Source organism: Macaca nemestrina, chromosome 8 (assembly GCF_043159975.1).
Source record: "Macaca nemestrina isolate mMacNem1 chromosome 8, mMacNem.hap1, whole genome shotgun sequence".
Lineage (NCBI taxonomy): Eukaryota > Metazoa > Chordata > Mammalia > Primates > Cercopithecidae > Macaca > Macaca nemestrina.
This window is the reverse complement of record NC_092132.1, coordinates 128,496,349-128,518,410: the sequence shown is the minus strand read 5'-3', so window position 1 is coordinate 128,518,410 and position 22,062 is coordinate 128,496,349. Positions and strand designations below refer to the sequence as shown.

Sequence of the window (22,062 nt, the reverse complement as noted above, 5' to 3'; positions counted from 1 at the left end):
TCCTGCCTCTTTCTCCATCTGCACTTTATTCAATGAACACATCTGCATTCCTTCTCTCTCTTTTTTTGGCCAGAAACTTTATACAACCTTATCACTGACACCTCTCTGCAGTTTCAAATTCCAGCTTTGTGCCAAATCCCCATTTCCTGCTGCTTAATTTCCATTCATTTACTCTTGTTTTTGCTTCTTCTGCCATTCCCAGCATGGACCAACTCCAGCCCAGCTTCTTCTAATTTTTTAAGGAAGGCTCCCTGTTGAGTGCTATTGGAATCTGAGCCTCCACTCCATGCCAGTGACGGGCCATTGTTTATACTACCTAACGACAGTTGCCAGTAGAACGGCGGCTTTCCCTTTCTTTATTTCCCTCCCTGAGTGTGTACACTAAGGCCCAGGAGAACTTTTCCCCACATATGGTGACCCAGTGGGTCTAGAGTTTTATTATGACTTCAGTAGAATCTGAAGTAGCCTCTTTCCATTTCTTTTTGACAGGAAAAATAAAATCGAGTCTGGAAGCTTTGTTTACCTGGCTCTAAGTGCCACCATCAGCCTCAGTCAAAGCTGAACGGCTGCTGTCAGGACTAGGGCTTTGGGAACCTCATCAGGTTAGGCTGAGCCAAAGGACAATGACACAGACCCTGAAGGGAGGATGAGCTGAGGCTGGACTTTTTGTAAAGGTGGAGGAATGGCTATTCCATTTTTCTGGTGCTCAGGAATTTCTTCAATATGTTGGGTTGTTCTACAAAGCCAGGAGCAATATAAGGTTGCTTTTCTGGCTTCTAAGGAGAGACAATGCTTGCTTAAAGTTTTTTTTGACATGGACTCTCTCTGTGTTGCCCAGGCTGGCGTGCAGTGGCGTGATCTCGGCTCACTGTAACTTCTGCCTCCCAGGATCAAGCGATTCTCCTGCCTCAGCCTCCCAAGTAGCTGGGATTACAGGTGCCTGCCACCGTGCCTGGCTAATTTTTGTATTTTTAGTAGAGACAGGATTTCACCATGTTGGTCAGGTTGGTCTTGAACTCCTGACCTCAGGCAATCCACCCGCCTCAGCCTCCCAAAGTGCTGGGATTACAGGCATGAGCCACAAGGCCCAGCCTAAGGTATCTTTTTATAGGCAAATGAATTGTGGTGTGAAACGGTAACCGCCATTTTTCTTCCCATAGTAGGACTGATTCTCATTGTTGTTTGGGGGAGGGTTTGATCTGGGTTTTCTTTTTCCTAAATCCATAGCTCAGCAGCCAGCTGTGTCAGCACTATAGCCATTTTGCCACAAATATCTTTGCCCCAGGTCCTGATGTGTCTGCCCCCAAGTTCTGTTCCTTACCCTTTCCGTCTGGGTTTCCTTGCCTAGAATTACATCTCCAGAGTCTCGTCCAAAACATGGCATCCGAAATGGAAGGGCATACAGTCAGGAATGGGGAGGTCTCAGAAGCAAATGTCATCCAGGGGCAAGAAAAGAAAATCATCCCAAGTGTTTAAAGGATTAGGTAGTACGGTCCCATTCTATGGATGAGACACCAACAGCTCAGGGGCATATCCAAGGGTAAATCTAGAGCAGAATAAACACAAATAATCCAATTCCCAGCCTATTCACCTTTCCTGGGTTCTGGTGGGGCTACCTTTGAATGCGTCTATTTCCCTAAAGCAGTGATCTTCATGTATCTAAGGAGGGGAGGAGCAGGGAGAACTTCACTGGCCACACAGAGAAAATGAACACCCACTCTTTGTTACTCCAGCTTTGGGGGTCTCTGAGTCAGGATAGGCAGACTCCACCCTTGCTCAAAGATGCAAGAGTCCTCAACATCATGACCTTACTTGAGTGCCTGAGTGAAGGAAAGTCTATTGTCAGATGGGCAGTCTATTTCTAAAGAAATGGGATTCCTACTGAAGCACCAATTATGCCCTAAGGGCCAGCTGTCTTCACAGAACTCAGCACAGAGCCCCTAAAAGCAAGTTTGTAAAACATGTACTGCCCATCATCCCAACCATGGGAGGCAGAGCAAAACCACTGCTTTGGAAAACAATCTTTATGTACACATGAACAAATAGCCAGAATAAATATCTATCAGATCTCCTCAAGATATTGAATGAGGGATTAAAGTTGTAGAGGTGCCACTGGTTACATCAACATTCAATATGGGCCCCAGTGAAAACGTTCAAGTTACTGTACATTTCCTGCTTTGCTGGGGGCACCTGTAGATGCACCTCACACTAGATGAATTAATGAAAGATGAAATGGCCCACCGACACTGTTTTGCATATTCAAGAGCCCTTGGTCTTTGATGCTGTTTCATCTCTAGAGCATTATCAAAAAGTCTCAAGAGATGGAGCTGTTGGGGTGGTCAGAATTATTTCTCACTGTGACAAATCACTGCTAAATTCTTTAGAAAACCAGATTATAATATGTAATTAAATAAGTCCACTTAAAGGTATCTTCCTCATCTCTTTCAATTCCCCTGTGTTAGACTGTTAAACCTGTGGGTGAGAATAACGCTACTGATATAAATGCACACACATAAATATAAAAATGTGTTTATCCATATGTGTATAAAAGTGTTAAGTATGTGTGTATTCATAAGTACCTATACTGATCAACATAAAAACACACCCCAAGGCTCTGCTTTCATTATATGTATGGCACATGGTGGGGAAGAGCTGTGTCTTGTACCTTATATTGCATTGCACATATGCATGAAGAAGAAAAATAGCAGAAAATAACAAGTAAAAACCAAAAACTGTGTGAAACGAGCTAGAATTATATGGTACACATCATTTATATTATTCTCCCTACTTTCATGTGTCTTAAAATTTTCTATAACAGAAGGCTTAAAATTTAAATGTAAAAGGAATTCCATTTCCCTGGTGTAATTAAAATAAATTTTATAATTTGCTATTTATGGGATATTTCAAACAATCTCACTTCAAATATGAGGTTTTTTGTTTTTTGTTTTGAGACGGAGTCCTACTCTGTTACCCAGGCTGGAGTGCAGTGGCACGATCTTGGCTCACTGCAACCTCCCAAGTTCAAGCAATTCTCTGCCTCCGCCTCCTGAGTAGCTGGGACTACAGGCACCTACCACCATGCCTGGCTAATTTTTGTATTTTTAGTAGAGACAGGGTTTCACCATCTTGGCCAGGCTGGTCTTGACCTCTTGACTTCATGATCCACCTGCCTTGGCCTCCCAAAATGCTAGGATTACAGGTGTGAACCATGGCGCCCAGCCCTAATATGAGGTTTTAAGAAAAAAATCAAATAATCACCAACTTGGAGATGACTCCTCATAATGCTGGTTTTCCTAAACTGTGAATTTTTCTTTAACAGAAATGAATGATGAGAACTTTTGGAAGGGGGTCATACACCAGGGGCACCCACAGTTGGAAATGAACCAAATGGAGGTATCTAATTCCCCTTCAGGTGGAAAATTCATTTGCCATTATTCTTATCAAGTTAAAAGCTCAATGTTAATAAAATTCTCTTTCTGGAGATTACAGCTTCTCCAAACTGTCCTTTAAAAATATATAAGCCAAGCCATATTTTCCACAGTTGTAGAACGCCCTTCTACCCATTGCCCAACTGACCTGGGCATAACGAATACAAATTTATTAGAGTAGCCTAATTTAAACACAAATAACAAGGAGGGGGCTGGGAAGAAACATGCATTCTGAATGCCACGTACAAGTCTTGCTTGTTTTCTTCTCCATTCAAACACGTATTTTGAGGTCATGTGTTTCTGTGCATGAAGAGTAAAATAAAAAAGCAAAAAAGGAGTCGAAATCTTGATTCCAAATCCTATCCAAGATCCATTTCCTTGAAGATTGTAAGCAATATGAGTGCAGGGTGTTGGTAGTGGTGGCTCTCTGACACACCTGGTTTTTTGTGGACCTCAGTTGCAAAAAGGGCTATCTCGGATAACAAGTTCATCCCAGAATAACAAGCCCCTCCAGAAGCAAGAAGTATCAGCCCTAATGTAAATATGCCAGGTCCCAAGAGATGGCTTCCAACTTCCAACTATTATCCAGGGATATCTGAATCTAGCCTCTGAACCTAAAGCCATCCATCTATTACAGGTAACACCACACACTTTCTTGGATCCACACAGCCTGACCAAAATTTAAAAAAAAAAAAAAATCCTGCAAGTGTGTGACATCAACATGTTTTCCTCAGCTAACAAGCTTCTCTATTCACCAGCAGCCAAAAATTTTAAGTGGCTGTTAAACAAAGACAGTCCAAGCGAAGAATAATGATGTCGAACCCAAGCAGTACGTGTGGTGTGAACACAAAATCTACAGGACCCAAGTTAAAAGTGATTTACAGACAGTTTGATCAGAGTCAGATGTAACATGGTGTCTTACTGGAGACAAGCCAGTGGCTATCAATCCAAATCCCCTACAACAAGTTATGTCATTAGTCAGAATCAATACATTATGGAGACAATTTTCTCTTTTGTCTCTTGGCCCAGGGAATTTTCCAAGTTGAGTTTCATCACCAGATTGCAAGGTACTCGCATTACAAAGTGGCTGACAGGAATCACAACCACTAACTCCCTCGTGTGCTCTTCTGGAGGGGCAGGGGAAAAGTTTGAGGAATAAATCCAATTAGACATAGGAGTCTCCGAATAACAAGTCCAAGGCCTTTGTTGGCAGGTTTATATTGAACTTGTGCATCCCATTCCTGTTGATATCAGTTTCAAGGGCATCAGTTTGGACTCTCAGGTATGAAAGCAACACAGTGAGGAGGTCCTTAGTGCCAGGTCCACCCCAGGAATTACTTGGTTACCTTGGCTTAGCCAAGGCATAGGGAAAATGACTCATGATAATGGCCAACTTCTTTCTAGCCTTTGGCCTCTGCATTTCATTTTTCTCCTCCCTGACACCAGACAGCCCTATTTAGCTGTAAGATCTTCATGTACCTGCCACCCTCTTCTTTAATCCCTAAAGAATGGCCATGGTGTTTTTAATATGAGGGCAGTTCTGTAAAATTCTCCCCAAGTGCCAGCAGGTGCACAGTACTTTTTTCCATCATTAATGCTCTCAAGGATATTTTTGCAACAAAGCCCCAATGCTGTCCTTGCAGGACCTTCCAAAGCCCTCTTACAGGGTGTGATAGAGAACAGGAATGAGAACATTCAAAAATTAAACAAAATGAGGGTCTCATTTTCTTACTGCCATCAAGCCCTTCCAAAAGAAAAATTCTCTATTCACTCCCATGTGCGACTACAACACAGGATATTTTTCCAGCTCACTGGTATTTCATAAACACCATTTGTTGTCATGTGGTTAAATTAAAACTGAGGATATCAAACATCAAACAGTATGTTAATGTCAAGTATGCTTGAATAAATAGTAAGAGTTCAATTGAATGGAATATGTGGATTGCTAGCTAATTAAGCAAGAAGCAGGTGTGAAAAAAATCTAATTTAGGCAATTTTTTATAATTAATAATGTTTACTTGTAGTACCCTTCTAATGGGGCTCTAGTTTAGCCTCTTGTGAATTGCTAGGAGTTTACTCCAGTATTTTAAAATTATAATTGAATGGAGAATTTTATGGGATATCAGGTTTCCTTGCTTCTGATGAAGTGCTGTCTATATAGAAGGTTTTGTACTTTGTATCAATAGGATCAATTAGCAAATGATCCCAGCAATTACAACTTAAAACACACACAGGCATACCTCGCACCTAAAGGTTCTCTTGCATACCCCAGTACAAGGGGAGGGAGAAGTGAATTTGGATGAACCAATTTGAATAAGAATATCGTACTCAAACAATCATTGGACAGGAATGACGAGAGCTTTGGTGAGTGTCTGAAAGAGCAGCAACAGAGAACATTCTGTTGGGATTAGAAACAAAAAATTAAGATCATATCTAAACTGTCCTGGCAAATTGCACACAACCAATCAATTAATCCAAGTATACATTAGGGTTGGTTTTCTTTCCAAAAAGCCAAATGGAAGGAGAGGAGGAGAAAATGACCACAGATGTGAAAACAGACCTGGAGTATTTCATGGACGTGACATGTCCACTGCATTTAATTAAAAAAAGAATGTATGAGAACAATGTATCCTTCTCAATCTGGGTCGAGGGAACAAAACAGGACTGGATTAGATAGGACAACTGTAATCTCTAGAGACAGTTCCATGTTTAATGGGAGCGCCACATGTTTGATATGTAGGGATGTAAGTGGGTGTCCTGGACACGGTCCACTATTCATAATACCACAGCCCTGTTCATTCCCAGAGAGGAGAGTTAAAACCATGAAACCATATGTAGAATATTAAAAACCATTTAACGTTAAAATGCACATTATGAAGGCATGCACTTTGGACAAGGCTACAGTTCGAGAGCTCTGAGAAATCTGCAGTTCAGTAGATAATTGTTGTAAAGGTAAACTGAGTTATCTATATGTACATACACATGCAGATGTTTGCACACAGGCGCATGCGTGCACACACAGAGGGACTGTCATAGAAACTTAGTCTTCATCTCTTCAATGCTGCCTTTCATCACTCTGTTTTCCTTACTGATTTCTGTAGTGAGGTCAACATCAATAATTGATGGAGCTATGATATCTAGAGCATCAGCACATTAATTTATAATTAAAGATGAGAAATACCAGTTCTTCTCCCACCACCCATCATTTGGTATTAAAACATATATACACACATATATATTTAATACATAGCAGATATTAAATTGTTTCTCAAGCAGAGCTAGTAACCTTACTATATTTTCATGGACTTTTCATTGCCACTGAATTAATCACAGCCCTGCCCCTAACCACATAGAACTTTATTTCCCATAAGAGCAATGTTTACTTTGCTTTACTTTGTTGGAACTCAAAGTACCTATTCAGTCTATAAAGATTTTGTGTAACATATTTTGTTAAGCAACATTAAAAGCGCTCGCTGACAGATCTTGGTTAGACTGCTTTGCTTATATGCAGATTTGGGGTGCTTTTGATCTCCTCTAGCTCACCAACGAGGGCAAGGCTGAGTCTAAATCCAGTGTGCATGGAAATGCTAACGACTTTGGAGATTGAAAGTCCTCTATATTTTCTCACTTGCCAAAAATAATATATGAAGTGAAAAGTGAATGTAACAAACGTAAGCATGCACTCAGGGAGAAATCCTATCTGTCAACTTTCAGCAGGAGATGACAGACACCAGAGATGGTACAAACTCAAACTGACTGTGGGTAGTCTGATCCCTGCCATTCCAACTAAAGACACAAGGGCGGACCATTGCTATGAGGGCCACCAGAGGACATTAGGGTCCCTTGCTGAAGGAGACATGCCTCACCCATGAACTCATTGTAGGGCCCCTAGAGTCACCTCTTGAGGCAGTCACCATAGCCCTCCCAGGGTGAAAGATGGGGAGGGCATTTACTAGAATGGCAAACAGCAGATCAAGTAGAGCAGAGTGAACCCCAACAATCCGTACCTGGCCAAGGGCAGCAAAACTGCAATTTCCTCTGCTAGAGCATCAGCAAAGCGCGTCCTGCCCTCAGTTATCCTGATTGCAGTTGGCCCCTGCACTCTATGAACAAGGAGCCTGTCACCCAGGAATGACTAAATGTGGAGGACTGTCACCTCCCCAACTGATCATTTGGGGCATAGGTTGCAACAGTGCAAAGTGGGAGAAGTTGAAGGAAAAAAAGGACAGGTAACGTTCAGTCATCCAACCAGAGGTCCATTCAACCCAACTCCGGGCCAGGCTGGCTGCTTCTCAAAGGGCAAGAGGGCTTTTGCTCAAGGCCTGAGGCTTTAGAGACAAAGCATTTAAAGGCTTAGAGACAATCCATGGTTTTCCAAGTCAGGGATGAGGCTGCCTAGGCTTTTGGAGATTTTGATTCATCACCTGGCAATTCAAGAACAGGTGTACGTGGCATAAGTCACTCAACCCTGCTCCAGAAGGAAGGAGGGGTGTGGTTGCAATGTATTGCAGGGCACTGCTTTTCTTCCCTACTCTTCCCACACCATCCCAAGCCTTTTCCTAGAAGCTCCTGGGACTCAGAGGAAATCACTTCCTGGACTCTACCTTCATCCACACCCTTGCAAACAATAGCATATCTACTTAGGCAGAAAGAAAGGGAACCATAGATGCAAGAAGGTAAATGCAACCTGAGAGATTTGCTGTTAACTCTGAGGGGGCTTTATTCTATTACATAAAGCATAGGACAGAGGTTTCTGAACGGTCTTTATGAACAAGCCCAAGTTCTTTCTCAAAATCCTAATGAGACAGCGCCTTGGCCCCTCTCCTCTCTGAGTTCCTCAGAAAAGACTGAGCCTGATCTTCCTGCCTTCTCCTGTTGCAAACCTTCTTGCCATTTGGGTAGTAAGAGAGTCAGTAAAGCCAGGCAGCCCACATACCTTTCTCTCCAAATCCAGATAGCTAGCATGCTGGGGTGTATGAGAAGGCAAGGAGAAATTCTCCAGACCAAGGCAACAAAGCTACAGCCACAACAAGCTGTGGTGCCCTTCCCGTCACATGGTTGGCCAGAGATCCTCTTCTATAGACTGTCACTAGAGGGCCTGCCCAGACACCATCCCTGAACATATATAAATCCTAGAGCCAATGTCAACAATGCATAGAAGTAACCATAGAAAAGCTGCCATGCATGCCGCTACAATAAATGGAGAGAAGGAGGCTAATGAACAAATTCATCATCAGAGATGATGCAATGAAATGCAGATGGGTCTATGTATTTGGGAAATCAAACCTCCAACTAATGGTGCACACGGCATGTTGCTAGAGAGGAACTGACATTGGGAGAGGCAGGAAAGGAAAAGATGAATGTTTATTAAACCATTGCTAAGAACAGAGGCTAAGGCAAGAGCTTCAAAATCTGTAGCTAAGTTTTAGAAGATACAAAGAAAAACGGAGTTCTTTTTTGGGTAGAGAATTGGATCCATGTACAGATGCTCAACATACAATGGAGTTATATCCCAATAAGTTCAATATAAATTGAAAATATCACAAATCAAAAATGCATTTAATGCATCCAACCTACTAAGCATCATAGCTTATTACTCTAAACTACCTTGAATGTGTACAGAACATTTACATTAGCCTATAGTTGGGCTAAATCGTCTAACACAAAGCCTATGTTATAATAAAATGTTGACTAGCTCATGTCATTTATTGAATACTGTACTGAAAGTGAAAAACAGCATGGTTGTATGGGAATTTGTACAGCTTCTACTGAATGCATATCACTTTCACACCATTGTAAAATCAAAAAATCATAAATCTATGTGTGTTGGGGGCAAGAGTGAGGATGCATTGAAGGACTAGTTTCCTTACTCTGTCTCCATGAATGCAGCAAAGAGTAGCAACTCAGACTGCAGCTCTGAAGTCAGAATGCCTAGGTTTGAGTTTATGTTCCTCCAGTTAAAACTGGGGCAAATTTCTTAATCTCTCAGCCTCAGGAAACTCACATGTAAAACAAGGGTAAGGATAGAACCTGCCAAATAGGAGTGTCATTCAGAAGATGAAATGAGGTTTCCAGTAGCCAGATAAAGCACTTACTACAGTGCCTGGTGCACACAGCATATATACACACAGTATATACTCAAGAGTTTGTACATGCATACAATATGCACTTACAGTATGCAGCTTAACTGAAAGAATCAGCATAAAAACTTTTTAAATGTCCCCGAAGTATAGGCTGTAGTCAGTATATTTTTCTGCACACGGGTAGGCTATATAATGAAGGACAGGACACTTCACAGCTACTTAATCTCGGTGAATCATGATCTAGCAATTCCATTTGTGGGTCTCTATCTCCCCAGAACTGGAAGCAGGGTTTGAAGAGTCATTTGTATAATGTTCAAAGCAGTGTGATTCACCATTGCCAAGTGGGGGAAGCAACCCAAAGTGTCCATCAACAGATGAAAGGATAGAAAAATATGGTATAACCATATAGTGGAATAGTCTTCAGCCTTAAAAATGAAGGAAATTCTGACATACGTGACAACATGGATAAGCCTCGAGGACATTACGCTAAGTGAAACAAACTAGTTATAAACAAATATTGTATAATCCCACGTACATGAGGTTCATAGAACAGTCAAATTCATAGACACAGAAAGCAGAATGGTGGTTACCAGTGGCTGGGGGGAGGGGAAAATGGGAGTTGCTGTTTAATGGGTAGATTGTGAGGTGATTTTGTTTGTTTGTTGTTTGCTTGTTTGAGACGGATTCTCACTCTGTCGCCCAGGCTGGAGTGCTGTGGCATGATCTCAACTCACCGCAACCTCCACCCCTCTGGGTTCAAGTGATTCTCTTGCCTCAGCCTCCCCAGTAGCTGGGATTACAGGCATGCACCACCACACCTAATTTTTGTATTTTTTTTGTAGAGACGGAGTTTCACTGTGTTGGCCAGGCTGGTCTTGAACTCCTGACCTCAAGTGATATGCCCACCTAGGCCTCCCTGAGTGCTGGGATGACAGGCACGAGCCACCATGCCCAGCAGAGTGTCAGTTTTATAAGATGAAATTTCTGAGGCTGGATGATGGTGATGGCTGCACAATAATGTACTTAGCACTACTGAACTGCACATTTAAAGATGGTTAAGGCGGTAAGTATATTTTACCACAAATAATTTTTTTAAAAACTTAAAATGATCAAAAGGTTTTGATTTTTAAAAAAAAGAATCTCAGTGAATCACACAACCAAAGAGTCCCCTTCAAATGGAGATTAATGGTCATTGATCTCTGGATTCTCTCCCCCAGATTGGAGACACCTTTTCCTTTTGGCCGGAACCGCCATCTTCCAGTAATTTGCCAAAATGACGAACACAAAGGGAAAGAGGAGAGGCACCCGATATATGTTCTCTAGGCCTTTTAGAAAACATGGAGTTGTTCCTTTGGCCACGTATATGCGAATCTATAAGAAAGGTGATATCGTAGACATCAAGGGAATGGGTACCGTTCAAAAAGGAATGCCCCACAAGTGTTACCATGGCAAAACTGGGAGAGTCTACAACGTTACCCAGCATGCTATTGGCATTGTTGTAAACAAAGAAGTTAAGGGCAAGATTCTTGCCAAGAGAATTAATGTACATATTGAGCACATTAAGCACTCTAAGAGCTGAGATAGCTTCCTGAAACGCGTGAAGGAAAATGATCAGAAAAAGAAAGAAGCCAAAGAGAAAGGTACCTGGGTTCAACTGAAGCGCCAGCCTGCTCCACCCAGAGAAGCACACTTTGTGAGAACCAATGGGAAGGAGCCTGAGCTGCTGGAACCTATTCCCTATGAATTCATGGCATAATGAGTGTTAAAAAAAAATAAAATAAAAGACCTCTGGGCTGAAAAAAAAAAAAAAGACATCTCAAAGTGAAACCCTGAAGGAGGAATTGTCTAAAAAGATTTAGGTTCAGGTCTGTGTAATGACAAACTCCATCAATGAGAGCTAGCAAATTCCTCTCTGTCCCATTCGTGAATTCCTTCCTTGGTGTCTAAAACTGGCTCCATTTCTTGTGAAAAGCCTAGGAATCCGGAATAAAAGAATTCATCAAGCCCTGAGAGCTAGAAAGCGAGGCTCTGAGATCAATCACCTGTTTCAGAAAATAGAAGATAATGGAGACTCTTGTCTCCAGAGTTCTCCTGTGCTTTTGAGAGCAGGGGTGAAGGCCCGCTGACCCTTCCGAATTCTTCCAGGTCTGGACTCCCTTCCGGGAGACAGAAAGTGCAGTACCCACATCCATTGGGCATCCATCCTGGGAGGACACTTTCTAAACTGAGATGGCAACAGGGCAAAGAGCATATTCAATGAGAGCATGTTTGCTTCACTAGAGCCCATCTTAGGGCAAGTAACTTTATCGTTGTATTATTTGGAATTTCTTTCTCACTCATGAGTCTCCTTTGAGGCAGGGTGGCTCAAAGGTCAGGTTTGGGGTCAGATGGATCCAGGCAAAATCTCTCCTCGCACCAGTTTCCTTATCACCCAGGCTGGAGGGCAGTGGCACGATCACAGCTCACTGCAGCTTTGAACTCCTGGGATCAAGTGACCCTCCCACTTCAGCCTCCTGAGTAACTGAGACTACAGGCACATGCCACCATGCCTGACAACAATACCTGTCTCTTGGGGTTGCAGTGAAAAGTCAACGGGATGATGTGTAAGGCAGGCTTAGCACAGTGTGTGATGCATGGTGAATGTTAGCCATCATTAGTTTTTATCCTCACCACGAAGCTCTGGAACAGATTTTATGACCTTCCTAGTATCAAGAGGAAAGGGCCACCCAGAGATGCAAGTGACTTGGTTAAGGTAATACAGTCTCTTTATGTCGTTCCCTCTGCTGGATCTATTCTTTCCGGTCTGCTTAGAAAGAGAAGCATCCTCCTGACCCAGAGAGGCAGTTGCAGAGGACTGCAGCCAGGCAGGGCTGACCACAGGCTCTGGTTTCCAGATGAACCAGGACGCTGCCTCCGGGTTGCTTGCTGGCATCCCCATCCCAGGCTGGTACCAAAGCATGAGTGAAAGTCTGTCCCCTGCTCTTCCATTCGCCTCGACAGGAGCCTTCATCTGCTCCACCTTCTGGGAGCATGTGTCGGTCTCAGAGCCTGACGCTGAAGCAGGTGCGGGCATATTTTAAGCTCCAGCAAATAACTTTAATTGAGCTCTCCTTAGACATATGAACCCACAGAGCGATTTTTTTTTCTCTTCTAATAAAAAAAGACCCACAACAAACCAGATGGGTCTCAGTCCCTCCCTGACACCCCCTCCCCACTCTTCAGGCTCCCCTAATAAATCTCTTAACTCTAAAGAAATTACCTTCCTTGAAGTGGGTATGTTATTTGGTTGCATGACTGTACCCAAGTTGCCTCTGCAAGCCAGAATGTGGGTCAGAAGGATGCAGCCTGCAGAAATGAGGCCTGCTGGTTCTGGCCAGGTTGGTGCTTGCATTACGCCTTGTCCAGAACTTTCCATCACCTCTTACTTCCCTGTGCCTGCTTCCCTCATGCTGGGTCACTCACTGCTGCTGTTCTTCTCCGTCTCTTCTTGTTCTTGTATCTGCGACCTCCACTTAATTTACTTATTTTTTTATTTAGAGACAGCATCTTGCTCTGTCACCCAGGCCAGAGTACAGTGACATGATCACAGCTCACTGCAGCTTTGAACCCCTGGGCTCAAGCGACCCTCCCATTTCAGCCTCCTGAGTAACTGAGACTACAGGCACATGCCACCATGCCTGGCTAATATTTTTTATGTTTTCTGTAGGAAAGAGTCTAACTATGTTGCCCAGGCTGGTCTTGAACTCCTGGGCTCAAGCAATCCTCCTGCCTCAGCCTCCTAAAGTGCTGGGATTACAGGCATGAGCCACCGCACCCGGCAACCTCCACTCTTAGCAGTTTCACCTCAACAAAAATTCCCATCTTGGAGTGGACCTTCCAACACACCTGGCTAATGTGGAAAAATCTAGATGGAATTCCCTCCAACAAAAGCCAGCTTAGCTCCTTGGCAGTGTGTCCAGAAAGAGTGATGAAAAAAGAAGCCAGTACCTCCTGTCACCAGAATAAAGTTCGGAGGCATCCTGGGCAACAGAGTTCAGTCTCATTTCGCAGACCCATGTTCTCTTCAATGCCCTGTTTGAAGGTGGCAGCAGAGACAAGAGGGAAACACTACAATGTGAATGGATTCCAGACCCCACCCCCCAAAAAAAGACCTCGAGAATCGCCCAGGGCAAGAGGCAAGCACCGCGTTCTGGGTTCTGATTTATGAGCGCTGAATTACTGGTAGGAGGGCCCAGAAGGAGTCGTTTACAACAGAAATTATTGCAGGCAAATGTTGGTTGGTATTTTAAATCACTCACTAATATTGATAGGTTAATGCCTGTCACACTTGCTTAAGGGTCATGGGGAAGAAAAAAAAAAAACCACAAAACTTTACCTTTGGCTTGTTACTGGCTAAGTATAATGATAGATACACCTTTGTGTGTGTGTGTGTGTGTGTGTGTGTGTGTGTGTGTGTGGTTTTTTTTTTTTTTTCCTTGAGCTAAGGCTGCTGTATTATTTATGGTTTTCTGAGTCACTGGCTATAGCCTGCATCTGGATTTTAAAAGGTTGATTTGCAAAAAAACAAAAATAGGGCACCCGTCTAGGGAGGCTGGTGGGAATCTCTACAGCTCACAGCGGCCCCTCCAAGAACCCTGGGCTGCAAGGCTGGGTGCCTCGGGCGGCCAAGGCCAGATGGCCAGGGCGTATTGTTCCCCTTTCGGTGATAGTCCTGCTGTGGCAAATAAGTTAAATCAAAAGGTTAGTGCTCTGCAAGGGGGTGGCAGAGCTGGCTCCAGCTGACAGACAAGGATCCTGAACAGAGAGTGGGGACTGCGTGGCTGTTCCCCGGAATGCAAAGGGGAGAGCTAGGCTGCAGAAATCAAGAGAGAGGAGCATGCTGACCAGGAGAGAGGCTTTCCAGGCCTCACGTCAGACAGGCTCTCCCTGATGACAGCAATCACGGATCACAAGGTCCCCTCCTTTGCAGAACCCGAGGGAGCCGAAAATTACAAGCTTGGTTCACCTATAACCAGGGATTGAGGGAGGCACCGTCCCTCGCCTTGGGTCTGAGATGGGAAGAGCTGCCTCTGACTTCCGCCAGCAAACAGCACTTTCCTCTGGGGGTGGCTTTGGGGTGGTATATTTTGGATGGGGATGGTGTGGTTTGGGAGGATTGAATGAACCGCCTCTGTCATCAGTGGAAGTAAAGTTTAGAATCTGGGTGGGCAGCGTGAGATGACCTCTAATGGACACATAACGACTTTTAAGCCTGACGCAAAATCCCTGGATTATTTCATAGACTGTTGGAGCAAAAAAAGGATTTAAGAGACTATGGAAACCCCTGCCTCATTTTGCAGACCAACAAAAAGGAGGCCAGAGAGGAAACGTGGTTTGCTGAGGGTCACACAGGAAGATGAGGAAGCCGGGACCCAGGCCCAATGTTCCCAGGCACTGTGCCTCATGCTCAAAGTATACGTGGGGACGATGGGGGCCGAGTGGGCCACAATGTGTAAAATCACAGGCAATACAAGCTGTATTTCAAAGACTAGGGGAGATGATATTTCATATGAAAACAAGCAGGTACAATATGCAATACAATGTAGTTTGGCTTTTTTTATTTTTTGAAAATAACCTTTTTCATAAATCATGTTTGAGCTTGCCTTACATTTCAAAGTAAGTCCCTCTCTCCCCAACTCCCACCCAACCTTGTCCCACTCCAAGAGTGGGAGCTTTGGTTTCCTCTGCAGGCTCTGTCCTGGGCTCTAGTTGGATGCACATTTGTGTGTTCCTTTTTCATTGAGTTTCCAAAGCACAGCATTTACCCGGGAGGCCTGCAGTCTCCAGGGTATGGAACACAATTAGGCGGCCTGCAAAGTGTTTGTTATTTACCTGAGAGAACCAGGCTGTCCTTAGGTGCCAACTGGTCTCTCAGGTAAATATGAACTTGGGCAGATTTCAAAAAATAAAAATAAAAAGTTAACATTAAGATATGTATTTGGGGATTTTTAAATGCTGATTCCATCCTTTTAGCTAATTACCTCTCTTTCCCCTGCCCGGCCTCCGTCCCCTAAACAGAATATTACTGAAGCCGTTTCAGTGCCTTTGATCCTGTTCTACTCCGGATCATATTTACAGGGCAGATCTTCTGTTTCCTACCACACTGGACTGGCTTCAATGCACAGTTAAGCAATATTTTGGACTTCCCTTTGAAAATTTAGGAGGAGGTGGAATTTCCAAAGGTGGGCAAAGTCAGCGAAGGAACAAATTTAACTTTTTAAAAATGCAAACTACATGCTAATAAAAGTTAACTTAAAAGAAAATAACAACTCTCAAATCATATTTCCATCCTCAAATCTGTCTGCTTTGTTAGACTGTTTTTCCCCCTTGAAGCTAGTCTGTTTTTCTTTTTATTTTTTTGAGACAGGGTCACGCTCTGTAGCCCAGGTGGAATGCAGTGATGTGATCACGGCCCACGGCAGCCTCCACCTCCTGGGCTCAAGCGATCTTCCCACCTCAGCCTCCCTAGTAGCTGGGACAACAGGTATGCGCCACCACAAATGGCTAATTTTTGTACTTTTTATAAAGACAGGGTCTCACTATGTTGCCCAGGCTTGTCTCAAGCTCCTGGGAGCAAGCAATTCACCCACCTCAGCCTCTCGAAGTGCTGGGATTACAGGTGTGAGCCACCACATCCAGCCTAAGCTTTTCATTTCTATTAGAAAACTTATAGGGCTCTCTGCTCATTTCCAGAAAATGTGAGATCTGAGTACCACATCTCTGTCTATGAGAATTCCAAATGGAAACAATGCAAAAGATTTTACAGTTCTTACCAAACACACAAATTTTAGAGTAGGAAGAGGCAGGTGAGATCATGTTGTCTGACTCTGATTTTACGAATGAGCTCACTAAGCACCAAGGGGAAGTGGCACAGGTCACAGATGGAGTGGACAAAACCAGACCAGGCTCCAGGACCCAAGACTCCTCACCTAGTGCTCTTGCCAGCATCTCCCACTGACTTCCGGTCATCCCACTGCTGATGTGAGCAACCAGTGGCTTCATCCTGCAGGCCTGACCATCCCCAGAAAGTAAGAGTAAATGAAAGATTTCATCCAAGTACACTGTATCTCCTTACACTGACTATAGCTGAAACAATTGCTGGAGAAGTATCCCAGTGATCAAAGTGAAAACTATCCTTTTACCTGACTGGGAAAAGCTGATTTAGATATCAATTAGTGCCTAGAGCCAGAAAACTTGGTAAAATCTTAGTTTGAACTTTTAATGTGGTGTGGACTAAACAAACAACTGAGTTAGAATTTGACTCTTCAATTAAGTGATTTAGAACATATTTTAGTTAGTATTTTAAAAAATATTTCTGATGATATACAAATATAGTAACAATAAAGACACTGGAACTTGGACAGCAAAATAATTATGAGTCCCTGCTTTCCTTCCTGCCAAACTCCCCCTGCCCCCCATCCTACTCTAGCCAAAAAAATACAGTTTTCCAAGAACTGCATTTTTCTGACATCCTGTGCATTTTGAGATCCGAGGAGACTTCCCATTTTCCACACTCAGCACTTTGAGGGCCATCAGGGTCAAAACACCAGTATTCCCAGCAGATCCCTGATAGCTCATCCAGAACAATCAAGCTACCGGCTGCCCCGCCCCTCTTGTTACTAAGCTGACATCAATTTCTCAAATAAGCGTTACCTTCGGTGGTGGTGGTGTTTCTACCAGAAACACAAAGCAAAGAGATTAATCAGAGGCCACAAAGTTAAAGCCGTTGCAGCCTCGGCTCGAAATCCCACTCCTAAAACACCATACACCCAAGTCAGAAAAAATAAAATGAAACTTCACATCCTGGCCTCAGAAGCTCCTGTTAACACAGGAACTACTGCGCTGAAAATCACATCCTCTGCTCAGCCCGGGGAGCAGGGACTACAGGGGAAAATGAAAGAAACGATACATGTTTCAAATTTTACAGCAGTTTACATCATGCAAAGCTGAAAGGCCTTGGAGGTTTCATTCTCGATGAAGTTTAGTTTGTACAGAATCAACGGGCTCAGTAAAACACACCACAGGCACATAATGTAATGTAGACAGACGCTGAAAGCAGTATCAGATTCCTTTCTTATCACTTCTCTAGGATAAAATTCAGATGCACATTTTTCCAGGTTAAATAGTGCGATAGGGTTAAGTACACATCTAAGCCTTTATAAGTTGAATAATATGCTTTGCAGGTTCTTAATATGCGATCATATGCACTGGCTTTATTAAATGAAATATTTGAAATGTACAGAGCCTGATTTCATTTTCAGTTTTAAAAACTGTGCTATAGGAAATACTTTTGTATAAACAAGATTCTAAGAGTCTTTCATCTTTTGCTTGCCTAACCCAGACCTGCAGGATTATGTTAAATGAGTATTTATGTTCCCAAGCAACATTCTAAAAAGTTTTATTTTCATTTCTACAGTAACTCTACAGTATCCCGAGTGGTAAAAATTGACACAGTGCACACGATTACCAAGGAGGGTTAATATGCAGAAAATTATCCCAGAATCTGAAAATTCTGTTTCAGCAAAGTTGATAACTGGTGATTTCAGATTTGAACTTGAGCAGCTGCCAAAGAAAAGTTACAAACTACATCTAAAGGATGAACAGCTGTGGTCAAAACTATGCTGCAATCTTAATCTTCATGAACTTCTTCGATAGGATTCAAACCAATGCCAGAAACGTCCACAGAGATCCCTTCTGTAGAGTCAGATTTACCCAAGTTCTTAGTTTGGGGTCTTCTTTAAAATGAAATAATAATAAATTCAATTGCTATGAAAACCCTCCTCCAATGAAAATTAAAAAATTCAACTCTCTTGCATCATCCTTTTTATGAAGATAAATTAAAACGTCTTCATTGCTTTTCATGATGTGGTTAAAATTATGAAATTATTATTGAATCTAGGTCTTGAAACCACTTGCAGTCTTTTTCCATGTTCTTCCACATGCTGTAATGCAGATCTATATAATTTTGCCAATTTGGAAACAGGTCCAAGAGATGGTTATTAAGCACTGTTCGACTGTTAAGCTTTCTAACTTCCATAATATTTTGTAGTCCCCAATAGAACCCAAACTACCATTCACCATCTTTAGAGTCACTCATAACATTCTGGGCAAATCCTTAGGAAAATGACACAGAGTTGCGGTGAGCTGCCAAGATACAATCTATTTCGACTGAGGACTAATAATATTTGGAAACCATTTCCTGTATTTCTTCTTTACTTATTTGTTAATCTGATATAGTTTCCAGAGTTTGCAGTGCTCATGCCTTTTGTGTTCTAAAGAGATGAGGGGCTTTCTTAAAAATAAATAAAAATAACTTTTTTCTCTAGCCTGATTCTCACTTAATGCTGAAGGTCTTTTAAACCTTCTAAGTAAACATAAATGTGTACACATTAGGGTTGCTTGTGTTGGAAGAAGACAAAAATAAAGATTGGCCTTTTCCCGGTAAACACGGACTCTTAAGCCTCTAAATGATTTGCCAAACAGAATCGGATAATAAAGGGTTTAAACTTTGCCACTTTGGGGTTAATGTGAAAGGCTTGTCAACATCAGACTGTTTAGACATTAAAAGGAACGCGCTGTGCACCTCCTTTTAAACTCCATGTTCTCTTGAGTTGCAGCTCCCAGTGAATTTACCCAGCTGTAAGTGATTCCAGATGTGCAGCAGTGACAAGCTTCAGTCTCAGGGTACTTATTCATTTCACATTAAAATCTCATGTTCCCAGGTCTGAGCTGTTATCTGACTGAGATCTGATTAGGGAATACAGCAGAGGCATTTCCAAACCCAGAGCCTGCCCTCATTCCCTGGCATGAATCTCTGACTATCAGGCACCTCTGTGCAAGGGAGAGGTGGCTCGGGGGTGCAGCGAAGGGCAGGGCGGGGTCTCAGAGCTATCCCCTTAATACGTGCACGTCGCATGCCCCCAGTGGATCAGGTACTTCCCCATAGTTTATCTCATTTAATCCTGGACAGAGCAGTAGACACTTCAGCCCGGCTGAACCCAATTCCTCTATCAAACACGAGCTTCCTTCCCCCAGTTAAAGCGGGTAAGGCCTGTGATTTTGCACATTTTCTACACAGCACCCCACATGAAGAGGGGTGCTTGATAAATGCATGAGGAGTGATCATTGATTTGCCAAGCCACAAAACCCTGAATTTTCTCTCTTGCCCCCAGCTGTGTTCTGACCACGACAGAAGAAGGTAAGTAGAAGAGCAAGAGGAGGAGGAAGAAGAGAAAGAAAGGAGGTCAGGAGCATGAAGAAAGCACCTTCTTCAGACAAGCTAGTTATGCCTTTGTTCCCGGGCGAGGAAGCGGTGGTCCTCTCTGATCTGACCCCTGGCATGAACAGGGTTCATTCCAAGTCAGCTTTGACTTCCTTGCCTGAAGTGCAGATGTACAAATACTATTGGCTGACAGTTTCTTCTGTGACACGTGTCAAAGACACATTTTCCTAGCTACAGAAATATAAGGTGAGTTGGGGACTGTAGACAGAGACTAAGACAACATGAGTACCTGAGGGAAGAAAGCAACCTCTGTGATGCCCATAGAAGGGGAAAAAGTTAGGGATCATTATTATTTCATTATGTTCCCCTCTAGCCTGACTTTTGGTTTGATTTGAGCTTTACTGTAATTTTTTTTTCTTGGCCCTATCCCATTGTCACTTTGAAGAGGGAGAGAGCACCATAAACCCCCAGCTGATCAACTGTGGTCACAGGCTGCTGGGCAGCCCCAGAGGCCGTCAGAAGCTCCTGTCACCGAACCCTCGTCACACTGGAAGCCCCAGAAAGCATGCATTGAACACTGCAGCCCCCTCCCCATGTGCTTGGTCTACCCCCAAAGGAACAAGAAAGAATCAAGGCAAACCCCAGATTCAAAATGGAGAGGATTAAAAAGCCAGGGAAGCCCCAGGCCCCCCTCCAGGGGCCTCCGGTGGGGAGTAAGGTGGCCACCACATGGAAGGAGAGCAGCGGCATTTGGTTTGGTGGTGGGCAGATTTTCTTTTACGACTGCTAAATGCCTGCCTTTCTCCCCAAGCAATTATAGTGCTGTTTCCCATCAAGATGGCTGTTAGCAGGGATCTCCAAGTTGCTCCAAATAAACCAGGAATGCTATTGGCAGCTGGCTAGAAGAGCGGCCGAGATGGTCATCCTGGTTATCCCATGATGGCGATGAGGGGCATCGCAGCAATGGTCGAAACCAAGCTGTCTCTGGGAACTAAAGAAAACAAGGTGCAGCCCTCCTGAGCCCCACATGAATGAAAGAGGAAAGGTGCGCTTAGCCCTGTGGCTGCAGGTTCAGAGTCTGAGCGCACCCAGGAAATGGGACCCCCACACTCAACCCCGCCATGGCATGTGCTTTGCCCAAGGAAACATAACCAAGGCGCCTTCCTCCGTGTGCCGTATCAAATGCAGTGGTATCAAATGCTGTCGTTGCAGTTAATCGGAAGCAACACAAAGGGGCCCTTCAGTGCACAGTGGACACAATCCATGCAGTAATGAAAGGTTGTAAAAGACGATGCCAAAGGTGCGCATTAAGACATGGAAGGTAAATAACGGGTCTGACATTGGCGGGCCGGGGAGGAGGGGTAGGGTTCATTCTGAAGCTTGCAGTGGCTTCAGGCTGGAAAACGGGCTGCTCAAACCACGCAGCACCCTTATATTGTGACACGGAGGGTTCGCCGAATACCGTAGCTCATCTGAAAACACACCCGTGTGAAGGATCCACATAGAAAACGATGGTGAGATTCCTGTGTGACTGCACGAATCTTTTTGCTGACTCTGTCACTGTCACACCCAAAGCGCACAAAACCATCACAAGTTGCTGTGTGTCCCGCAGATGCAAAAAGCATTTCCTCCACGACAGTGTTTGGGTTTGAAAGGAGAGAAAATGATTTGGGCAGGCTGCCAGGGTATGTGGAGGCCAGGTGGGCCGTGGCCTCCGAGGGAACTGCACGCTGGGCTAAGAAATGGTCCCTGCACCGGACGGGCTCCGCGTGGCAGCTGCAAACCCTCGCCCTGCCCCCGGCCCTCGAGTCACATTGTGTCATGCCACACGGCATTTGGATCAGGAGATGGCTGTGGCGTGCTGCGTAATATTTTTAAAAGCCCATTTCCCTGTTTAAGGGGGAAGCAGGTGGAACACAGGACCCCTGAAGGGCAGATACTCTGAAAGGCCCCACAGGCAATTCTCCAATAAAAGAGCGAGCAGGGCTGGCATATCTCCCAAACTTACAAATTGACCTTCTCTCTTGATCTGGGACTTAATGCCTCCAAACCAAACTAATTCCAAAAGTCACCTTCTCAACTTCTCTGCACATTTTTTTTTTTAAACAAATGAAAGCTCAGGTACAGCCTCCCCTTGCAGCCCTTCTGACGTCCTTAGCCACTCAAATTAAATCTGAATGGTTCGTCTCTTTTTATTATACGATGGGCCATATGTCACCAAAATAAAAACCCAGCTGAAATCCCAGTACAGATAAAGGGCATGAAAGGCTGTTCCGGCCACAAAATAGAG

At 43.7% G+C, this 22,062-nt stretch overlaps 1 protein-coding gene and 1 pseudogene across 1 annotated transcript in view; one reads left to right on the top strand and one right to left on the bottom strand.

The window, feature by feature from the left end:
* Window positions 1–22,062, bottom strand: part of LOC105482039 (EBF transcription factor 2) — a 205,540-nt gene that overhangs the window by 117,470 nt on the left and 66,008 nt on the right. The gene's annotated exons all lie outside the window — the stretch shown is intronic.
* Window positions 10,757–11,277, top strand: LOC112426699 (large ribosomal subunit protein eL21-like; annotated as a pseudogene).